This window comes from Pleurodeles waltl, chromosome 2_2 (genome assembly GCF_031143425.1).
Source record: "Pleurodeles waltl isolate 20211129_DDA chromosome 2_2, aPleWal1.hap1.20221129, whole genome shotgun sequence".
NCBI lineage: Eukaryota > Metazoa > Chordata > Amphibia > Caudata > Salamandridae > Pleurodeles > Pleurodeles waltl.
The window spans coordinates 14252858-14274372 of record NC_090439.1 but is presented as its reverse complement, the minus strand read 5'-3'; positions in this window follow the sequence as shown (position 1 = coordinate 14274372).

The window sequence follows — 21515 nt, the reverse complement described above, 5'->3', positions numbered from 1 at the left end:
ATTCTCAGTCTTTCTGGAACTTTTCTTTTCCGTTGCCTCGCCTGGTGTCTCCCAGACTATGCCAGGGTCCACTCCATGTCCCTATCGTCATCATCAGGAGTGGTGCTTGGAGAAGATGGTGGAGTAGTACCCTTCCTTCTTCTTGCTGGCAATCTGGGAGCGATTGATTCTAAAAAAGGAGGTTCTTGCCCAGCAGGAAGCTCAACCTCCTGTTCTGCTCCAACTTCAGGAAGATATGCTATTACTGGCTGCAACTGCTGTCCACTTTGCTCTATTGCCTGAAATGATTGGGTAGTATGTGAAAGGAACAAATCAAATACAGTGTCACTGCTCATCGGCGTCTCCATGATTGCAGTGGCTGCCTCATTGACAGACATGGTCTTGGGCTTAGGTTGGGGTGGTGTTGTTGATGTGGGAGTGTGGCTCCCAACCTCCTCCGCTGAGGCTGGTTTGGCAGGCGCCCGTCTCCGTAAAAAAGGTTGAGGTCGGCACACGACTGGTGGAAAGCTGCTTCTTCACACTGACCACTTTCTGGAGAGCAACTTTCTTTGGGGCTATCTTAAAGCTCTGATTTGGCAGTGAAAAGAAACTCTACAAGTGGAAGAGATTGGAGGACTAACTGTAGAGGCCTTCTCTTTGGCAGTACTGCAGGTGATATGACGTCTTTTTTCTTGTGCACCTAAAAGCAACCAAGCAAGAAAAACATGCAGTCAGTGAAACATGGCAATGTTGTAAGATGAAAAAGTACAGACAAATGCAACATTAGTGTGCTTGGTTACTTATGTAATAAATACCAATTTAATTAAACATTGTGAAGCCAAACCACACCACCACACCATAAAAGTTCATTTCAAATCAGGCAGCACAACCTGCAGATATAGCTCTTTGCTTTATCTCCATCTGTAAAGGAGACATCTCTAGCAGTCAGAGAGGTGCATGGGTAAATGTAATAATCCTTAAAAAACCTATGGGGACAGGGTGGGCCAGGGGAAATGAAATATTTGTTAACAAATTTAAATTAAAAAATATAAAACAAATTATAAAAATAATAAAATAAAAAAATCTAATTAACATTAAAATAAACAAATGATCAATAATCGCCAATGTTTGTATGCAAGCCTATGGCAAAGGCACACTTGCTGCAATCACAAAATGGCCGCCAACCACATGGTCAAACAACAACAACAGGGAGCAAAGAGACATGGGGAACCAAGAACACATGCAAGCCCATGGCAAAGAGACAGTGGCTGGATGCACAAAATGGCCTCCAGACAAATGGTTAAATAACAATAAGGAGCAAGCAGGTATGGGGGAACAAAGAACACATGCAAGCCTATAGTAAAGACACACTAGCTGGATGCACGAAATGGTTGCCTGCCACATGGTCAAAAAACAAGGAGCAAGGAGGCACAAATAAGCACACACACTTTGCCTTAAGGAAGCATTGAATAAAACACTAACATTAATTCAGCAATGCAAAACACAGAAATTAACTGAGTTAAATTTCCTAATAACAGTACATATTCTCCTATGCCATCAAATATTACCCCACAACATATAGACTTTTTGCAAACAAAATAAAATGGAAACAATAGCCAACATTTTTAATTTAATCCAATGCCACCCCTGCCCTAAATTAAGTGTTAAAAACATATACCACTGAAACATTTGTTTCATGCACTGATGCCTACTAGTACTGGGCCTACTGGTTAGATGGCCCTTTGGAAATCTTGCCCACATAGTAAAATAATATTGCAAATGTTACAAACATGTAGAAAAAGGTACGGAGATGTGCAACAATTTTCATTTACAAAAGATTAAAAATCAATAAAATGCAAACAACGAGGCCCATATTTAAACTTTAAGCCATACACCAACATACATTTTTTTTAAATCAAAGTACAAAGAAATACTGGTGTATGCCCAAGCAAACAAACAACACCCTTGTTCAATAGTTTCTAAACTTGCTTGTGTGAGCTCATAAAAATCAAAGTCCTTAAATCCAAAGGTGTATCCAGGAGACAAAGACAAAGAGAGTGATCCTTCCACCTTGAAATCCAAGTGTAAACTGACCAGGAGATGGACAAAGTACTGGGAGGATCGTGTTGGGCAGGAACAGGAAATTGGAGTTTCTGAGGTACGTCTTTCTTATTTGAAAAGACGAAAAAAGTCTTCTCACACACATTAAAAAACTACTTGAAGGGTAAATTAGAGAAGAAAATGCACTCAAAAACCTCTTTTTGACCAGATTTAGATGTATCTTCAGTAGAAGATCTACTCCAGGTGCATTCGCGCTTGCGAGTGGGACTGTTTTGTCCGTCATCGCAGCCAGAAGCAGCACAGGTAAATGTGAAGTCTTATGCCTACTGCTGAAAACAGCCTGAGCGAACTCAAAGTCTTGTGCGCAGTCGCTAGTGGGCCAAGAGTATCAAGGCATTCATGAGAGAGTGCCACAACCAAATTTCATGCACGGAAATGAACTCTGTTCCACCCCAGATTGCAGAATTCAGGAACTCCGCACTATTCCACATAGAGCAAAGTGCCCAAATTCCGGGGAGTCTGCCAGCGGAGCAGAGTTCTACGCCTGTGTTTCACTCCCTCCTAGGAATCCACACTTAGTGATGTGACTGATAAGTACATGAGTTTCATTGTAAAATGATACCAAAGTTGCAGATCATTCAGAGCTCAATCAGTGGTGTAACCAATGTTCTAGCGGCCCCCGTGGTATGTGGGGGTCTTCGGCCTCCAGGAGGCCCTCTCAGCAAAAATGGTAGGTGGTGGGCCGGAAAGGGCTTTGTACTTTGAAAGGGGCCCCGCTCTCCCTCAGGTTTTGTTACTCCACTGAGCTCAATACGCACAGGCTGATGCGGCATGCATCGAGACTTCATGAAAAACGTGTGGTCTAAATTTTGTGGTGTGTTTATATTCCATAAGGAGCATGCAAACTCAAAAATATGCTTTAGTGTTTGAAAAATCAAAAGGAGAAATTAAACTCTACAGGCTATGCCTGCAATAGGTGCCTGTGACGAGGCTTTAGTGCTCAGATATTCTTTTTCGATAGCTTCATTTTTGTTTCATGTTTACTACAACGATGTATTCTATTCACCTCTTGCTTTGCCACACATCACGTTCGATTTTATTTCAGTGTGACGGCCCGCTTGTAAAATCGCCTTCTTGTGCTGTTCAGACGGACAACAAATCAATTATCCATTCGGTTTTCGAATATGCAGAGCAGATTTTACTCTCAATGCGCTCCTTATGGCAGCTGGTGAATGACAAGTGTTTCGGAGGCCAGGCACTTTCGCGGTATTACAACTGCAATATTAATCGGGCGAGTAGTGCATTAAAACACTCCGATTATCATTTAAGCAGCACGGTGTCATTAAAATCTGCCGCAGAAGACACCAAAGCTATGAACAGCTACATCATGGCAACTGTAAGCTTGGGCAGAGTCGAAATACCTTGTGCCGTGGTGACCAAATAACCATTAGCGATAAAATGCAGTTATATTGATGCTCCGACAGGACGAGTCGACCATTAAGAAATTAACAGAGATGGCAACAAAACAAAAAATGTTTTTTTGTGTTGTTTTTTATAGTAATTGTTTGGAAGAGATGCCCTGGACTGGTCTATTTTTTCCAGAGCTGCAGATAACATTTGGCTTCAGAATTTGAATGTTTTCACTTTACTGCTGATCCTGCTATTGGAGTTTCATTAGGGAGCCATGTGCATTTGCAAAGGATGAATAATTTCATTAGAACGGAGGCTAATAAACTTATAAAAGTTAATAATGTGAATATGTTTGATTTGGATAAATGCACCGAGGCAGTGTGAATTAAAAGAATAAAACAATCTTTATTTTCTACATACTCTCATTGATACCACATGGTTTAGACTTTTATTTATGCGCTATCCATTCAACAAATGTTCTCTTGCAGCAAAAGAGCCCCATTTCTATTCAAGTTAAGCCACGTACTTTCGTTGCTTTAGCTTCAAACCACACATAAGAAAATGCTCTTCCTGTATATTTTAAACATGGTTTGTCCAAGATGATAATCTAAGACACATTTCCAGGGTATGGTAACATAAAATTAGTTTAAAGGGAAAATATATGCTTCATCAGTGGTTATCTAGAAAATTGGGCATGTTTCTGAACCGTTACGACCTTTCTTGGACACTTCTGCAATGCAGAATTATGATAACTGGCAATATCATGAGTGTATCTGAGATTCTGAACCACTTCACCAGCCTTCCTAGACTCTTACCAACACAGGGTTGTTTTAGGAGTGGGTTTGCAGTCGCAGAATGGAACTGTTTCGCATTCCCAAAGAAACTGTGCATATATGATTCAGTAACTTTATGAGTTAGTGCTGGGGCTAAAAACAGCAATTCTTGTAAAGATGTAGTAGTGGACCTCACAGCATACATACGAGCCACAAGGTCCGACTGACCTTAGTGGGAACTGGACAATCCCCCAGTGTGCTGTTAGCTGTGTCTTTATTTAAGCTAAGAGGGGGTTTGGCACTTGTTGACCCTCCCTGGCATAATTATGGTTGACTGGGTGTGATCATATTGCCCCTTATGGGCCTTTATACATTTTGTGCAGGACTAGGGGACAAAGGCTCTGACTCCTGTATTGTAGGCCGTAACATTTTGTTCAGAACTGCAGCCGTTCTGGTGGAGCATGAACTTTGAATAAATATTTATTTACGGTGTAAATCTCACTATCTCATACAGGCAAAAGTCACCACTCTTATTAGTCCCAAGGCCAATAGACTTATCCCGTAAGTGGAAATTAATCAGAAACTGTAAAACAAATCAACTTATTCATCAAAGTTTCAATTTCAAATCTTTGGGAGTCAATGATGAGAGTCGGTGTGAGTTTCAACGCTTTATTTAAAATCTTTTAGTAAGTAAAGCTTTATTGATCATCATCAGAGCAAACCAGTCAAATAACCAATACAAATCATTAGTGTCAGAACAAATGCCTAAAGCTCAGTCCATCAAGGAAAAGTCTCTATTCCAAGGTATGGAGAATGAGAGAAAAGCATCAGTCAGAACCCATAAAGAGCTCTAAATTCGAAAGGTGAAAACATGAAGCTTTTAGCGTTTAATCTCAAATCACAAAGCAGAACTTTCCATAAAGGGAGATTCAAGAAACTCAGTAGAGTCTCAGAGCAGCATACATTCATAAAGGGAAAATGATGGGGTCTCTCAGAATGAATCTGAGAAATGTCTGCAAAGGGCTATGGAGAATCAGCAAGACTGGGACAGAAAAGATCTGAGGTCAGGGATGCCTACGTCGGGAACACGCATTTATAAAAAGTCTTCATATCAATAGCTGAAATACATGTTGCAGTCCACAGCCAGCTCATCCAATTAGTGCACGGTGTCATCATGGGAACAGGAAGGCTTCCATCATCTAAACAGTCTGAAGACAATGGCTCATAGATATAACTTTTAAAAAGAAACAATCTTGGAAACATTTAGCAAGTCAAGGTAAGATTCCCAGCATTCACTAACTATAAGACAAAAACAGTTCATGTTAGGATTCTACATTAAAATATGAGGCAATTCATTTCTCACTCATCTAAACTAACGGTACCTCTTGCCCTAAGGTAACTATAACTCGCCCCTTTGCCGTGCACTGCTAACTAACCCACATATTGCAATGCTCATGACATCTTTGATAACATCATTGATAATATTAATGTAATAATTGCAGTAAAAAATTTTAGGAGAAAACTGCATGGTGGGGGCACAAGTTACAGTTACCTGAGGGCACAACTTATAGTTACTTGAAATAAGTCTAACTATAACTGCTGAATTGCTATGGCTTTGAAAGTTTAAAATGTAAGCCTAACTATAACGGCACTGTAACCTTTAGTTTTTTAAGTGACTACAGATATATGTTACCCAGTAGTTATGGTTAGGATTCTGTTTCCATAGGAAGCGTTGTTTTTGTGTTGCTACAACTTTGGCCCTGTTTGAAGAATCTCCACAAACCTTTAAAAAAAGTGCTCTTTTTTTACTAGTTTGTGCATGGAAGGATTCAGGGTAATCTTTCAAGTGGGGTTGAGAGAAAGGGGGGTCCCAAAATGTGCATTTCCCATTAATTTTTTCATAGACAATTAAGACACCTCTACAGCCCAAACCACTGAATGGATTTACACCAAATCTGGCAGAAAGGTAGATCCTGGTCTGTAAAGAGGTCTTTTTGTGTTTTGGTGTAAATCCGTTCAGTAGTTTTGGAGCAACTAAGGTACAAAAAAGATTACACAACAATGAATGCATAGTTCCATATAAAACAAAATAATAGTTAGTCCCAGTATGGGAAAGACAGACAGGTCCCAGAGAAGATCCAGATCAGGAACTGAAGCCCTCACCCACCAAATAGTGACATGCTTCATCATCGGGCTTTGCTCCTTGTCGGGCTAATTAATTAATATGTATCCCCGATACTATACCAAAGTGGTTTAATACATTTATACAACAAGGCAAATCTATCCCAACATCTCAGAGAAAGACCAGCATATCATCAGCATATAATGCTGCAAAATGGGTTTGCCCATGGACCTCCATCTTATGATAAAAATTCCCAGTGTGAGCACAACTATCCAGAGGCTCCATATTGATAGCAAATAAAAAGAGAGAAATTGGATACCCCTGTCTAGTCCCACATCATAGGGTTTAGATACCACTCTGCCAGTATGCACCCATGCTTTAGGACCTGTATAGGGTGGTTTGATCTATTGAATAAATCTTGCACTCAAACCCATTCAAGCCATTACAGAATATAAGCACTCCCAGCTTAAACTGTCAAAGGCCATCTCAATGTTTATTGCCATGACAGCTGCCCTCTCCTTATCCACAAAATCATCATACATTTCTAGCAGTCTTTTCCCCTCACCCCGATTGGCAAGATAGCCTTGACAAAGATGATCATTCTACCCCATCTCCTCTATTATTTTGCCAGTCTCCCAGTTGTTCCACCACATCCCTTTTTCAAAGAACTAGATTTTTTATTAGGCAGTCTCATCTGGGGAACTAAGTGATTCCATGTAGCTCTCTGGAAACTACAGCTGTCGATAGACCGTGGAGGAGTAGGCTCTCCATCTTTCAAGGCCTACTATTTGGGCTACCAAATGAAGTGGCCGTCACTATGGCCTGCTGATGATGTATTGGAGAGTTTTGCAGGGTACCCTACCAATACCAACAGTACATGGCCTACTGCTCCAGAGGGTGGCGGTGGCCCAGACTTGTATGTCATGGGTGCATCGCCTATCACAGGGGATACTGGCGACTGCCCCCACACTAATCCTGGTCAGTATCCCCTGATTCCCTGACTTTTACACACAATGTGAAATGGCACCCTTGACAGCGCACTTTCTACACACATTGGGTGACCTCTTTGTAGAAGGCCAGTTCCTTTCTTTTGCTCAACTGACAGAAGACTACGACCTACCACTGGGATAGTTTCTCTTTCACAGGCAGCTCACTAACACATTTTGCACCTCGTGGTACACCACAGAGGTGGCCCTCAACACATCACACCCAGAACTGAGGACTGTACTCACAATGGGTGATGGCATTCACCTTATCACCTGGCTGTATAAAGCCATCCGAGACCTGACAACGTTTCCTCTTGATGTGCTTCAGCAGAAGTGGGAAGACGAGTATGGTTGGGTACTGCACAATAAGAAATAGGCACAGGCCCTGGAGATCCCTGAACAGGTATCCCGTAACTCCTGTGTTAAGAACTTGCAATTCTTTATACTACACAGAGCATAAATCACCCCAGCACAACTAAACAACTACTTTTCTGATTTTCTGATGCATGTGTGGGCTGCTCGTGCTTCCGGATGCATGTGCAGACTGGTGTGGTTCCTGTGCCAGGTCCATGTGTGCAGACCTGATGCACATGGCCTGGTCGTGTCCCACTCTACACCACTACTTGAAACCTGTACACAACATCCTACCGGAGGTTACGTTACTACCCACATACACACATGAGAAACCTCTTCTCTAGGCATTTTTAAACAGCGCAAACAGGTATGAGCCCACTTTGCCTACCTAGTGCTCCCCAGATGTGCACTCACCCTACATTGGTGCTGCCCAACGACCCAACTGCAAGCAGCCTGGCACGGAGCAGTATGCAAGTGGAAGACATTTGAAGAAGACACTCTCCACTATGAGGAAGTCCACAACCTGAGCAATGACCCATTTCTACCCACAGGGCTACCCTTGTCTTGCAGTTTCTACAACAAGTGGGGAAATGATAACTCCCCCCAAGACACACACATAGCGACCCAGTAGCCCATCACCAATGTGAGGGAAACCGCCACACCTTGCCTCTCTCATTGTGTGCACCACTCTGCTCCTCCTCACCCGAATTCCTCATTCAGACCGCTCAAGTTTCCAAAACCTATCCGCACCCAGACAATGACCAGCTGCTCTCCCCCTTCTTCAGCCCATTCTATGTCTCAGTTCACAAACTAACCCCCAGTTTGTACCATCTCAGCAGTACACCTCAATTCCCTTAGTGGATTCTATAATCACATCTGTGCCCACACCAAAACCTTCCAATCTATACACTTACAAGTTTATCTGTTAATTTGTAATGCTTACAATGTGCACTGATGTGTTTGATCAACCTGCTGAGCGCTGCTAAGTGTAAATGTTGATACTCATGTAAAACCCAATAAATTAAAACAAAAAAATTGGAGCCTGAGAGGTGGAAGGTCTGTGACAGCCTATCAGTACCAGTACCTGAGAGCAGCCTCTGCACAGTCTGCCTTGACTAGTAAGTAGAGAATTGACAAGTGCTTTCCCCTAACAAAGGTGGAGAAGATTAAAAAGTGCTTGCAGCTTTATATGGTTCCCCCGTCACTACGGTCAACTGAAACTTTAATTACTCCGCTGTGGAGGGGAGATAGTGGAAAAAAACACCTCTCCTTCCTGATGAGTTCAGTAATATAAGCATTGTGCTTGAAGTTAGGAACTGTGTTCTTTTAAAGATGGTGAGAGTTTGTTGGTCCTAATGTTCCTCTGTGAAATATATGAAAACTTGAAGCCCCCATTACAGCACTGGTTTATATGAGCTATGGATGATTAAACTAACATGGAGTTGATACATCTGCAATCCTTTATATACTATTTGCATAATTGTGGTGCAATTATTGGTGATTTTTAGTATTATAACCCACTGTTGGCATGTAAACCTGAATAAACCCAATGGATGAACCGGCAGTCGCTTGCCAGTATAAGACGTATGTAGAAGGGAAGAATTTGTTATATCCCGATTTGTTACAAATGATCAATCCACTAGAATACTCTTGATGGAAATGCATCTTGGCTTGCCACGTAGACTAATTCAGATTAAATGGGCAAGCAAGTGGGAAACAGCGTTCTTTACGGTTGCGGGATGTTTAGAAACTATACATTAAAACACATTTTACTCCGATGCCCCTTCTGATTGAGCCCAGGAAAAAATATGTACTGCCATTTCTAAGGTGTTCATTCTGAGAGAAACTGAATTGTTATCATGACTAGAAGATTATCTTGTGGCTATACTGTTAAACGAATATTGCAGCTTAAATATCATTGTAATATAAGGTCTGTATCTTGCAGCAAGATCTGTTCCCATGTATATGCACGTTTACGTGTGTAGAATGACTAGTAAACATATTTTAAATGTAAATGTAATATACATTTGCATACATTAAAAAAATGGTCTAGCCTTTTGACAACACACTATGGAACAGTTCTGGTACTCAATAAACTCCTCTTTTTTCAATATTACCTTTAACGTTCACCATCCAATGTGCCTACATCGTTTCGTAATGCCTAGGTATGGAATTCATATTTTTGGCATGTCACTTACGCTTTTTGTCTTCTTGTGAACCCCCTTTTGATTACCACCTCAGTCCCTGATGCCCTTATCATCGCATGTGCTCTTTGTAGGTGACATTAGCATTTCTATCACTTTCGGTATTGTTGCAAAACTCGTTTTTGGTCTGACGTGAGACATCAGCTGTCTGCAAACCTATAGCTATCAATTCTTTAATATATACATAGAAAGTGTTGTAGCTCCTCCCAAATGAGTACACCTCTCTCACCACATGCAATTAGATGTTTATGTATCATTTTGAATCCTAGAGAGTGTTTTGTGTTGCAGTACATAAGTACTATTTTAAATCTCAAAAGTGCTCTAAGTCATCACACAGAGGACTGTTTATCTCATGGATGTACTATATATATCAAATCAAATCAAATCATTAACATTTATAAAGCGCGCTACTCACCCGTGCGGGTCTCAAGGCGCTAGGGAAAAAAGGGGGGGGTTATCGCTGTTCGAACAGCCAGGTCTTTAGGAGTCTCCGGAAAGCGGAGTGGTCCTGGGTGGTCCTGAGGCTGGTGGGGAGGGAGTTCCAGGTCTTGGCCGCCAGGAAGGAGAAAGATCTCCCACCCGCCGTGGAGCGGCGGATGCGAGGGACAGCAGCGAGTGCGAGGCCAGAGGAGAGGAGGAGGCGGGTGGGGACGTAGAAGCTGAGGCGTCTGTTTGGGTATTCCGGTCCCTTGTCGTAGAGGGCTTTGTGTGCGTGGATGAGAAGTCGGAAGGTGATCCTTTTGCTGACAGGGAGCCAATGCAGGTGTCTCAGGTGTGCGGAGATGTGGCTGCTGCGGGGTATGTCGAGGATGAGGCGGGCCGAGGCGTTTTGAATGCGTTGCAGGCGATTTTGGAGTTTGGCTGTGGTCCCGGCGTAAAGGGTGTTGCCGTAGTCCAGGCGGCTCGTGACGAGGGCGTGGGTCACGGTTTTTCTGGTGTCGGCGGGGATCCAGCGGAAGATCTTGCGGAGCATGCGGAGGGTGAGGAAGCAGGCGGAGGACACGGCGTTGACTTGCTTGGTCATGGTGAGAAGAGGGTCCAAGATGAAGCCGAGGTTGCGGGCGTGGTCTGTGGGGGTCGGTGCGGTGCCGAGGGCCGTGGGCCACCAGGAGTCGTCCCAGGCGGACGGGGTGTTGCCGAGGATGAGGACTTCCGTTTTTTCAGAGTTCAGCTTTAGGCGGCTGAGCCTCATCCAATCTGCGACGTCCTTCATACCCTCTTGTAGGTTGGTCTTGGTGCTGGCGGGGTCCTTGGTGAGGGAGAGTATAAGTTGGGTGTCGTCGGCGTAGGAGGGGATGATGATGTTGTGCTTGCGTATGATGTTGGCGAGGGGGCTCATGTAGACATTGAAGAGTGTCGGGCTGAGTGATGAGCCTTGGGGTACGCCGCAGATGATCTCGGTGGGTTCTGAGCGAAACGGAGGGAGGTAAACTCTTTGGGAACGGTTTGAGAGGAAGGAGGCGATCCAGTCCAGGGCCTGGCCTTGGATCCCGGTGTAGCGGAGGCGGGTGATTAGGGTGCGGTGACAGACGGTGTCAAAGGCAGCCGAGAGGTCGAGCAGAATGAGGGCGACTGTTTCACCATTGTCCATCAGTGTTCTGATGTCGTCAGTGACTGAGATGAGGGCGGTTTCAGTGCTGTGGTTGGTTCGGAATCCGGTTTGTGAGGGGTCGAGCAGGTTGTTGTCTTCCAGGAAGGTGGTCAGCTGTTTGTTGACGGTCTTCTCTATTACTTTGGCTGGGAAAGGCAGAAGAGAGATGGGGCGGAAGTTTTTTAGGTCGCTCGGGTCAGCCGTAGGTTTCTTTAGTAGGGCGTTGACTTCGGCGTGTTTCCAGCATTCGAGGAAGGTAGCAGAAGAAAAAGAAGAGTTGATGACGGTCTGGAGGTGCGGGGCGATGATGTCGTCGGCTTTGTTAAAGATGAAGTGCGGGCAGGGGTCCGAAGGGGCGCCGGAGTGGATAGAGTTCATGATGGATTTGGTTTCTTCCGTGTTGATGTGGGACCAGTTGTTGAGGGTGATGGCCGTGGATACCGGTTCGGTGGTGTATGGTTGGGTCTGGTGTCCGAAGCTGTCGTGGAGGTCGCTAATCTTGCGATGGAAGAAAGTGGCGAGGGATTCGCACAGATCCTGTGAGGGCGTGACGGCGTTGGCATTGGCGCTGGGGTTGAAGAACTCCTTGACGATGCTGAAGAGTTCTCTGCTGTTGTGTCTGTTTTTGTCCAGTCTGTCGGTGAAAAAGTTCCTTTTGGCAGCGCGGATCAGGTGGTGGTGTTCACGGGTAGCGTTCTTGAGGGCGGTCATGTTGTCAGCGGTGCGGTCCTTGCGCCAGGCTTTCTCAAGGGCGCGACAAGTTTTCTTTGATTCTTTGAGGGTGTCAGAGAACCAGAGAGGTTTTTTGGTGTTGGTCTGTCGATGCATGCGTTTGAGGGGAGCCAGGATGTCTGCGCAGTTGGAGATCCAGTTTGTGAGGTTGAGGGCTGCGTCGTTGGGGTCGGTGGTGAGGGTGGGTTGGTTGGCGGCGAGTGCGGAGAAGAGTTGCTCTTCGGGGATCTTGTTTCACTGTCGACGAGGGATGGGTTGGGTGCGGAGGTGGCGGGTCTCGCGTCGGAATGTGAAGTGGACGCAGCTGTGGTTGGTCCAGTGTAGGGCGGAGGCATGGCTGAAGAAGACGTGTTTGCTGGCGGAGAAGATGGGGTCAAGCGTGTGTCCGGCGATGTGGGTGGCGGTGTTCACCAGTTGTTTGAGGCCGAGGTTGGCGAGGTTGTCGAGCAGGGTGGTGGTGTTGGGGTCGTTGTTTTGTTCCAGATGGAGGTTGAGGTCGCCTAGGAGGATGTAGTCCGGCGAGGCGAAGGCGTGCGGGGAGATGAAGTCGGCGATGGCGTCGCTGAAAGGGGCGCGTGGCCCGGGAGGACGGTAGACGAGGGATCCTCTGAGGGTGGTCCTCGGATCGGTGCGAATCTGAAAATGCAGGTGTTCAGCGGCGAGAGGGGTGTCTTCGGTGGAGGTGGTGACGCTGATGGAGTCTTTGTAAACGATGGCGATACCTCCTCCTACCTGGTTGGTGCGGTCTTTTCTGGAGATCTTGTAGCCTTCGGGGATGGCAGTGGCGATGTCAGGGGCCGAGGAGGCGTTCATCCAGGTCTCCGTGATGACGGCGACGTCCGGTGCTATGGAGTCCAGGAGGTCCCAGAGATCAATGGCGTGTTTGTGGACGGAGCGAGCGTTGACTAGGATGCTCTTGAGGTGGTTGATGGCGCGTGGGCTTGTGGTCGTGGTTGTTGCGTGGTGGAAGGTGCGTTTGCAGGAGTTGCAGGCGAAGGGTCCATGGGTGCGTTTGGGGTGAGCTTGGAAGCAGGTGTTGGAGCGTCCTGGGCGTGGAGGGTGGTGGGGTCGTAGCGGGTCAGCGGGGCTTGGGAGAGCTGGGGACCAGGGGTCGTGGCGCTGGGCGCGGGCCAGGTGCAGACGGGCGCAGACGGGCTTGCCTCTGGCGCGCCCGCTGCGCAGTCGCGCAGCGGCCGCCATATGAGGTAGGAGGGGGGGAGGGGTCAGGTGGGAGCGAATGGGAGCTGGGGGGCGGGGGCGCGCAGGAGGTCGTGGCGGGAAAGCGCGAGGGAGGGGGGGACAGGTAGAGTGAGAAGAGCTGGGGGAGAGGGGTGAGTGTTAGGAGGTTTAGGAGATAAGGGAGAAAGATAGGAGTAGGGTTAAGAAGATAGGGGATGGGGGTTGTAGAGGTGGGTGAGGGTGAGAGGTAGAGTGAGAGGATAGGAAGATAGGTAATAGAGGGGGTGAGGGAGGGGGGGAGAGATAGAGAAATAGATAGAGAAAATAGATAGGGAAATCGATAGATAGGGAAATAGATAGAGAGATAGGAAGATAGGAGGAGGTGGAGAGTGAGGGAGTTAGATAGTGGGATAGAGAGATAAAGAGATAGGTAGATAGGAGGAGTGAGGGAGGTAGATAGTGAACGGGTTAGATAGGAGAGATAGAGAGGGGGAGGGGGATGAGGCAGGAGCAGGAGGGCAGGCGCGGGGAGAAGAGGACGGAGGAGGCAGAAGAGCCGAAGACAAGAAGAACAGAAGACAAGAAGAACAGAAGAACAGAAGAACAGAAGACCGGAAGGAGAGAAGAAAGGAAGATCAGAAGACCGGAAGGAGAGAAGAAAGGAAGACCGGAAGAACACAGAAGAACATAGAAGAACACAGAAGAACACAGAAGAACACAGAAGAAGATACAGAAAAACGAAGAACAGAGGGCAGAAGACCACAGAAGAAGATGAGGAAGAAGAGAAGAAGAGTGAAGACGGGGGAAAGAAGAGTACAGAAGAAGATTACAGACGAGGAGCGAGGAGGAAGAACAGAAGAACAGAGAAGAAGAAAAGAAGAAAAGAAGCAGGAGCAGGAGAGAGGGTGAGTAGCGCGGGGCAGAGCGAGGGGCTGGGAGGGGGGGGTACTTACTGTGAGGTGGGTCTCAGGAACTCAGGAACCTGGAGGAGCTGCAGCGGCAGGGGGAGCGACCTACCCTTGGGTCAAGGGTCGCTACCACTGTCGCGCAGCGGCCGCCATATGAGGTAGGAGGGGGGGAGGGGTAAGGTGGGGGCGAATGGGAGCTGGGGGGCGGGGCGTGCAGGAGGTCGCGGCGGGAAAGCGCGAGGGAGGGGGGGGGACAGGTAGAGTGAGAAGAGCTGGGGGTAGGGGGGTTTAAGGGTGGAGGGGGGTGAGCGTTAGGAGGTTTAGGAGATAAGGGAGAAAGATAGGAGTAGGGTTGAGAAGATAGGGGAGGGGGGGTTGTAGAGGTGGGTGAGGGTGAGAGGTAGAGTGAGAGGATAGGAAGATAGGTAATAGAGGGGGTGAGGGAGGGGGGAGAGATAGAGAAATAGATAGAGAAAATAGATAGGGAAATCGATAGATAGGGAAATAGATAGAGAGATAGGAAGATAGGAGGAGGTGGAGAGTGAGGGAGTTAGATAGTGGGATAGAGAGATAGAGAGATAGGTAGACAGGAGGAGTGAGGGAGGTAGATAGTGAACAGGTTAGATAGGAGAGATAGAGAGGGGGATGCGAGTGGGGGAGGGGGATGAGGCAGGAGCAGGAGGGCAGGCGCGGGGAGAAGAGGACGGAGGAGGCAGAAGAGCCGAAGACAAGAAGAACAGAAGACAAGAAGAACAGAAGAACAGAAGACCGGAAGGAGAGAAGAAAGGAAGATCAGAAGACCGGAAGGAGAGAAGAAAGGAAGACCGGAAGAACACAGAAGAACATAGAAGAACACAGAAGAACACAGAAGAACACAGAAGAAGATACAGAAAAACGAAGAACAGAGGGCAGAAGACCACAGAAGAAGATGAGGAAGAAGAGAAGAAGAGTGAAGACGGGGGAAAGAAGAGTACAGAAGAAGATTACAGACGAGGAGCGAGGAGGAAGAACAGAAGAACAGAGAAGAAGAAAAGAAGAAAAGAAGCAGGAGCAGGAGAGAGGGTGAGTAGCGCGGGGCAGAGCGAGGGGCTGGGAGGGGGGGGTACTTACTGTGAGGTGGGTTTCAGGAACTCAGGAACTCAGGAACCTGGAGGTGCTGCAGCGGCAGGGGGAGCGACCTACCCTTGGGTCAAGGGTCGCTACCACTGTCGCGCAGCGGCCGCCATATGAGGTAGGAGGGGGGGAGGGGTCAGGTGGGGGCGAATGGGAGCTGGGGGGCGGGGGCGTGCAGAAGGTCGCGGCGGGAAAGCGCGAGGGAGGGGGGACAGGTAGAGTGAGAAGAGCTGGGGGAGGGGGGTTTAAGGGTGGAGGGGGGTGAGTGTTAGGAGGTTTAGGAGATAAGGGAGAAAGATAGGAGTAGGGTTGAGAAGATAGGGGAGGGGGGGTTGTAGAGGTGGGTGAGGGTGAGAGGTAGAGTGAGAGGATAGGAAGATAGGTAATAGAGGGGGTGAGGGAGGGGGGGAGAGATAGAGAAATAGATAGAGAAAATAGATAGGGAAATCGATAGATAGGGAAATAGATAGAGAGATAGGAAGATAGGAGGAGGTGGAGAGTGAGGGAGTTAGATAGTGGGATAGAGAGATAGAGAGATAGGTAGATAGGAGGAGTGAGGGAGGTAGATAGTGAACTGGTTAGATAGGAGAGATAGAGAGGGGGATGCGAGTGGGGGAGGGGGATGAGGCAGGAGCAGGAGGGCAGGCGCGGGTAGAAGAGGACGGAGGAGGCAGAAGAGCCGAAGACAAGAAGAACAGAAGACAAGAAGAACAGAAGAACAGAAGAACAGAAGAACAGAAGAACAGAAGGAGAGAAGAAAGGAAGATCAGAAGACCGGAAGGAGAGAAGAAAGGAAGACCGGAAGAACACAGAAGAACACAGAAGAACACAGAAGAACACAGAAGAAGATACAGAAAAACGAAGAACAGAGGGCAGAAGACCACAGAAGAAGATGAGGAAGAAGAGAAGACGAGTGAAGACGGGGGAAAGAAGAGTACAGAAGAAGATTACAGACGAGGAGCGAGGAGGAAGAACAGAAGAACAGAGAAGAAGAAAAGAAGAAAAGAAGCAGGAGCAGGAGAGAGGGTGAGTAGCGCGGGGCAGAGCGAGGGGCTGGGGGGGGTACTTACTGTGAGGTGGGTCTCAGGGACTCAGGAACTCAGGAACCTGGAGGAGCTGCAGCGGCAGGGGGAGCGACCTACCCTTGGGTCAAGGGTCGCTACCACTGTCGCGCAGCGGCCACCATATGAGGTAGGAGGGGGGGGGAGGGGTCAGGTGGGGGCGAATGGGAGCTGGGGGGGCGGGGGCGTGCAGGAGGTCGCGGCGGGAAAGCACGAGGGAGGGGGGGACAGGTAGAGTGAGAAGAGCTGGGGAAGGGGGGTTTAAGGGTGGAGGGGGGTGAGTGTTAGGAGGTTTAGGAGATAAGGGAGAAAGATAGGAGTAGGGTTGAGAAGATAGGGGAGGGGGGGTTGTAGAGGTGGGTGAGGGTGAGAGGTAGAGTGAGAGGATAGGAAGATAGGTAATAGAGGGGGTGAGGGAGGGGGGAGAGATAGAGAAATAGATAGAGAAAATAGATAGGGAAATCGATAGATAGGGAAATAGATAGAGAGATAGGAAGATAGGAGGAGGTGGAGAGTGAGGGAGTTAGATAGTGGGATAGAGAGATAGAGAGATAGGTAGATAGGAGGAGTGAGGGAGGTAGATAGTGAACGGGTTAGATAGGAGAGATAGAGAGGGGGATGCGAGTGGGGGAGGGGGATGAGGCAGGAGCAGGAGGGCAGGCGCGGGTAGAAGAGGACAGAGGAGGCAGAAGAGCCGAAGACAAGAAGAACAGAAGACAAGAAGAACAGAAGAACAGAAGGAGAGAAGAAAGGAAGATTAGAAGACCGGAAGGAGAGAAGAAAGGAAGACCGGAAGAACACAGAAGAACACAGAAGAACACAGAAGAAGATACAGAAAAACGAAGAACAGAGGGCAGAAGACCACAGAAGAAGATGAGGAAGAAGAGAAGAAGAGTGAAGACGGGGGAAAGAAGAGTACAGAAGAAGATTACAGACGAGGAGCGAGGAGGAAGAACAGAAGAACAGAGAAGAAGAAAAGAAGAAAAGAAGCAGGAGCAGGAGAGAGGGTGAGTAGCGCGGGGCAGAGCGAGGGGCTGGGGGGGGGTACTTACTGTGAGGTGGGTCTCAGGGACTCAGGAACTCAGGAACCTGGAGGAGCAGCAGCGGCAGGGGGGAGCGACCTACCCTTGGGTTAAGGGTTGCTACCACTGTCGCGCAGCGGGCGCCATATGAGGTAGGAGGGGGGTGAGGGGTCAGGTGGGGGCGAATGGGAGCTGGGGGGCGGGGGCGTGCAGGAGGTTGCGGTGGGAAAGCGCGAGGGAGGGGGGGACAGGTAGAGTGAGAAGAGCTGGGGGAGGGGAGTTTAAGGGTGGAGGGGGGTGAGTGTTAGGAGGTTTAGGAGATAAGGGAGAAAGATAGGAGTAGGGTTGAGAAGATAGGGGAGGGGGGGTTGTAGAGGTGGGTGAGGGTGACAGGTAGAGTGAGAGGATAGGAAGATAGGTAATAGAGGGGGTGAGGGAAGGGGGGAGAGATAGAGAAATAGATAGAGAAAATAGATAGGGAAATCGATAGATAGGGAAATAGATAGAGAGATAGGAAGATAGGAGGAGGTGGAGAGTGAGGGAGTTAGATAGTGGGATAGAGAGATAGAGAGATAGGTAGATAGGAGGAGTAAGGGAGGTAGATAGTGAATGGGTTAGATAGGAGAGATAGAGAGGGGGATGCGAGTGGGGGAGGGGGATGAGGCAGGAGCAGGAGGGCAGGCGCGGGGAGAAGAGGACGGAGGAGGCAGAAGAGCCGAAGACAAGAAGAACAGAAAACAAGAAGAACAGAAGAACAGAAGAACAGAAGAACAGAAGACCGGAAGGAGAGAAGAAAGGAAGATCAGAAGACCGGAAGGAGAGAAGAAAGGAAGACCGGAAGAACACAGAAGAACATAGAAGAACACAGAAGAACACAGAAGAACACAGAAGAAGATACAGAAAAACGAATAACAGAGGGCAGAAGACCACAGAAGAAGATGAGGAAGAAGAGAAGAAGAGTGAAGACGGGGGAAAGAAGAGTACAGAAGAAGATTACAGACAAGGAGCGAGGAGGAAGAACAGAAGAACAGAGAAGAAGAAAAGAAGAAAAGAAGCAGGAGCAGGAGAGAGGGTGAGTAGCGCGGGGCAGAGCGAGGGGCTGGGAGGGGGGGGGTACTTACTGTGAGGTGGGTCTCAGGAACTCAGGAACCTGGAGGAGCTGCAGCAGCAGGGGGAGCGACCTACCCTTGGGTCAAGGGTCGCTACCACTGTCGCGCAGCGGCCGCCATATGAGGTAGGAGGGGGGGGGAGGGGTCAGGTGGGGGTGAATGGGAGCTGGGGGGCGGGGGCGTGCAGGAGGTCGCGGTGGGAAAGCGCGAGGGAGGGGGGGGACAGGTAGAGTGAGAAGAGCTGGGGGAGGGGGGTTTAAGGGTGGAGGGGGGTGAGTGTTAGGAGGTTTAGGAGATAAGGGAGAAAGATAGGAGTAGGGTTGAGAAGATAGGGGAGGGGGGTTGTAGAGGTGGGTGAGGGTGAGAGGTAGAGTGAGAGGATAGGAAGATAGGTAATAGAGGGGGTGAGGGAGGGGGGAGAGATAGAGAAATAGATAGAGAAAATAGATAGGGAAATCGATAGATAGGGAAATAGATAGAGAGAGAGGAAGATAGGAGGAGGTGGAGAGTGAGGGAGTTAGATAGTGGGATAGAGAGATAGAGAGATAGGTAGATAGGAGTGAGGGAGGTAGATAGTGAACGGGTTAGATAGGAGAGATAGAGAGGGGGATGCGAGTGGGGGAGGGGGATGAGGCAGGAGCAGGAGGGCAGGCGCGGGTAGAAGAGGACGGAGGAGGCAGAAGAGCCGAAGACAAGAAGAACAGAAGACAAGAAGAACAGAAGAACAGAAGAACAGAAGACCGGAAGGAGAGAAGAAAGGAAGATCAGAAGACCGGAAGGAGAGAAGAAAGGAAGACCGGAAGAACACAGAAGAACATAGAAGAACACAGAAGAACACAGAAGAACACAGAAGAAGATACAGAAAAACGAAGAACAGAGGGCAGAAGACCACAGAAGAAGATGAGGAAGAAGAGAAGAAGAGTGAAGACGGGGGGAAAGAAGAGTACAGAAGAAGATTACAGACGAGGAGCGAGGAGGAAGAACAGAAGAACAGAGAAGAAGAAAAGAAGCAGGAGCAGGAGAGAGGGTGAGTAGCGCGGGGCAGAGCGAGGGGCTGGGAGGGGGGTGGGGGGTACTTACTGTGAGGTGGGTCTCAGGAACTCAGGAACTCAGGAACTCAGGAACCTGGAGGAGCTGCAGCGGCAGGGGGAGCGACCTACCCTTGGGGTAGAAACAATAGTTTTTGGTTTGTCACTGCAGGAGTTTTTTATGTTTTCGTCATGACATAAAATTCAAGACAAAACTACTGGCTTTGGCAAGACGTGTTTGATTTCCTTCCTTTTTTCCTTTTAATCACCTTACCTCAATCCCCTGTCTCGAACTCCTTCTATCTTGCAGTATTATTTCACCCTGTTTGTGCCATACCATCAATCTAGTTTGCTATAATCCGTCTCCTTATTTTGCCTCAATGCATCATGGTGGCAGAGGCATAACACAAAGCACCAAGTCCCCATTGGTGCAGGCTGGTGGGTTCTTGATATTTGAAGTCTCAGCCATCTGTCATTGTTTCCCTCTATATTTTGTTTACCAAAGCACTTCTTGGATTCAGCCCTTTTGATCTCCCTATTTCTCTGTCTATTTGCTCACAGACAGTCCAAGTCATTTTATTTCCTCTTCCTCCCAATAAAACATTTCTCCGTAACCCTTATTCTTATTACCTGCCAAAATCCTTGTTCTCTATAATCTCAATGTTAGAAATTGGGTCACTAGTTGGCAAAGGTAGGTACTCTGTCCAAATAGGGACCCCCATCCTAGTCAGCGTAAGTCAATTACACAACATAAATTAACCTGTGCTTACCCGCTGGTAGCTTGACACAGAACTGGCAGACAACTTAGAAGGCAATGTGTAAAGTATGTGTGCAACACACACACAGTAATCACAATGGGAACATCACAAAAAGATTTCATACAGGTGTAGAAAAATAAAGCTTGTTTATCTGTATAATTCGAGACCAATCGACAAAAATCCAATCAGTAAATCATGAGGTATTACTTTTAAATGGTTGAATGCGGAAGCAGTGCTTCTCAACTTATAAGCGGTTTAAACAGATGTAACATGTATCTCAATGTCTTGAGCATCGAAGAGACACTTGCGTGCAATTCCTTCTTATGATGGAGTATGTACGGAGCCTGATCCTCATTGGGGATCGCTAGTTAATTGATTATCAGAGAATGAGTACCTGAATGTTTGCCCAAATCGCGAGCACAGGAGGTGCTCAAAGAGTTTGCCCTCCCCAGGATCGGTTCCCAAAGTGAGCTTCGGCGGTCGGCACAGTGCTGCTTACAGGGGCCTCCCGGGTCTGTGGTACAAAAGCCCTCCTGGTAGGTGAGGCCAGATGTCGCTATGGTGACACTCCTCTTAGAGAGGAACTCTTGGAGAGCTGCATTTTCAACATGGCTTTATGGGCGAGGCGGGTCTCCTTGTAAGGTGCCCACTATGCACTGGACCTAGTGGCTGCTGAGCACTGACTCATGCCGGTCGGATCCGGCAGTTGGGTAGGGCATGCAACAAGGCAGGTTTTCCTGGGGGAATCACGGGCGTGTGGAGCCTGCGGCACTCGAGCTGCAGCACTGGGGCCGCAAGAAGTGCAGGTTTTGCTGGGGGAGTCAAGGTGCGCGAGACCCATGGCACTTGGGCATCGCTTTGATTATGCAAAACTTGAAGATCAGGGCCCCCACAGAACAGAGCACTAGTTCCTTGCAGAACAGCCTTTGCAGCAGATGTAGAGGTCTTTGGTGTAAGCCAGCAAGCCCTTGGAGTGCAGGTCAGAGATCAGCAGGCGGCAGAGTAGAACAACAGGGCTGAGCATCAGTTCCTGGGAACAGTCAAATCTAGCCAAGTGGTGATCCTGGCACACAGCAGTCTTTACTCCAGCAGAGTTTCCTTAGTACTTATACTGAAAAGTGCCTT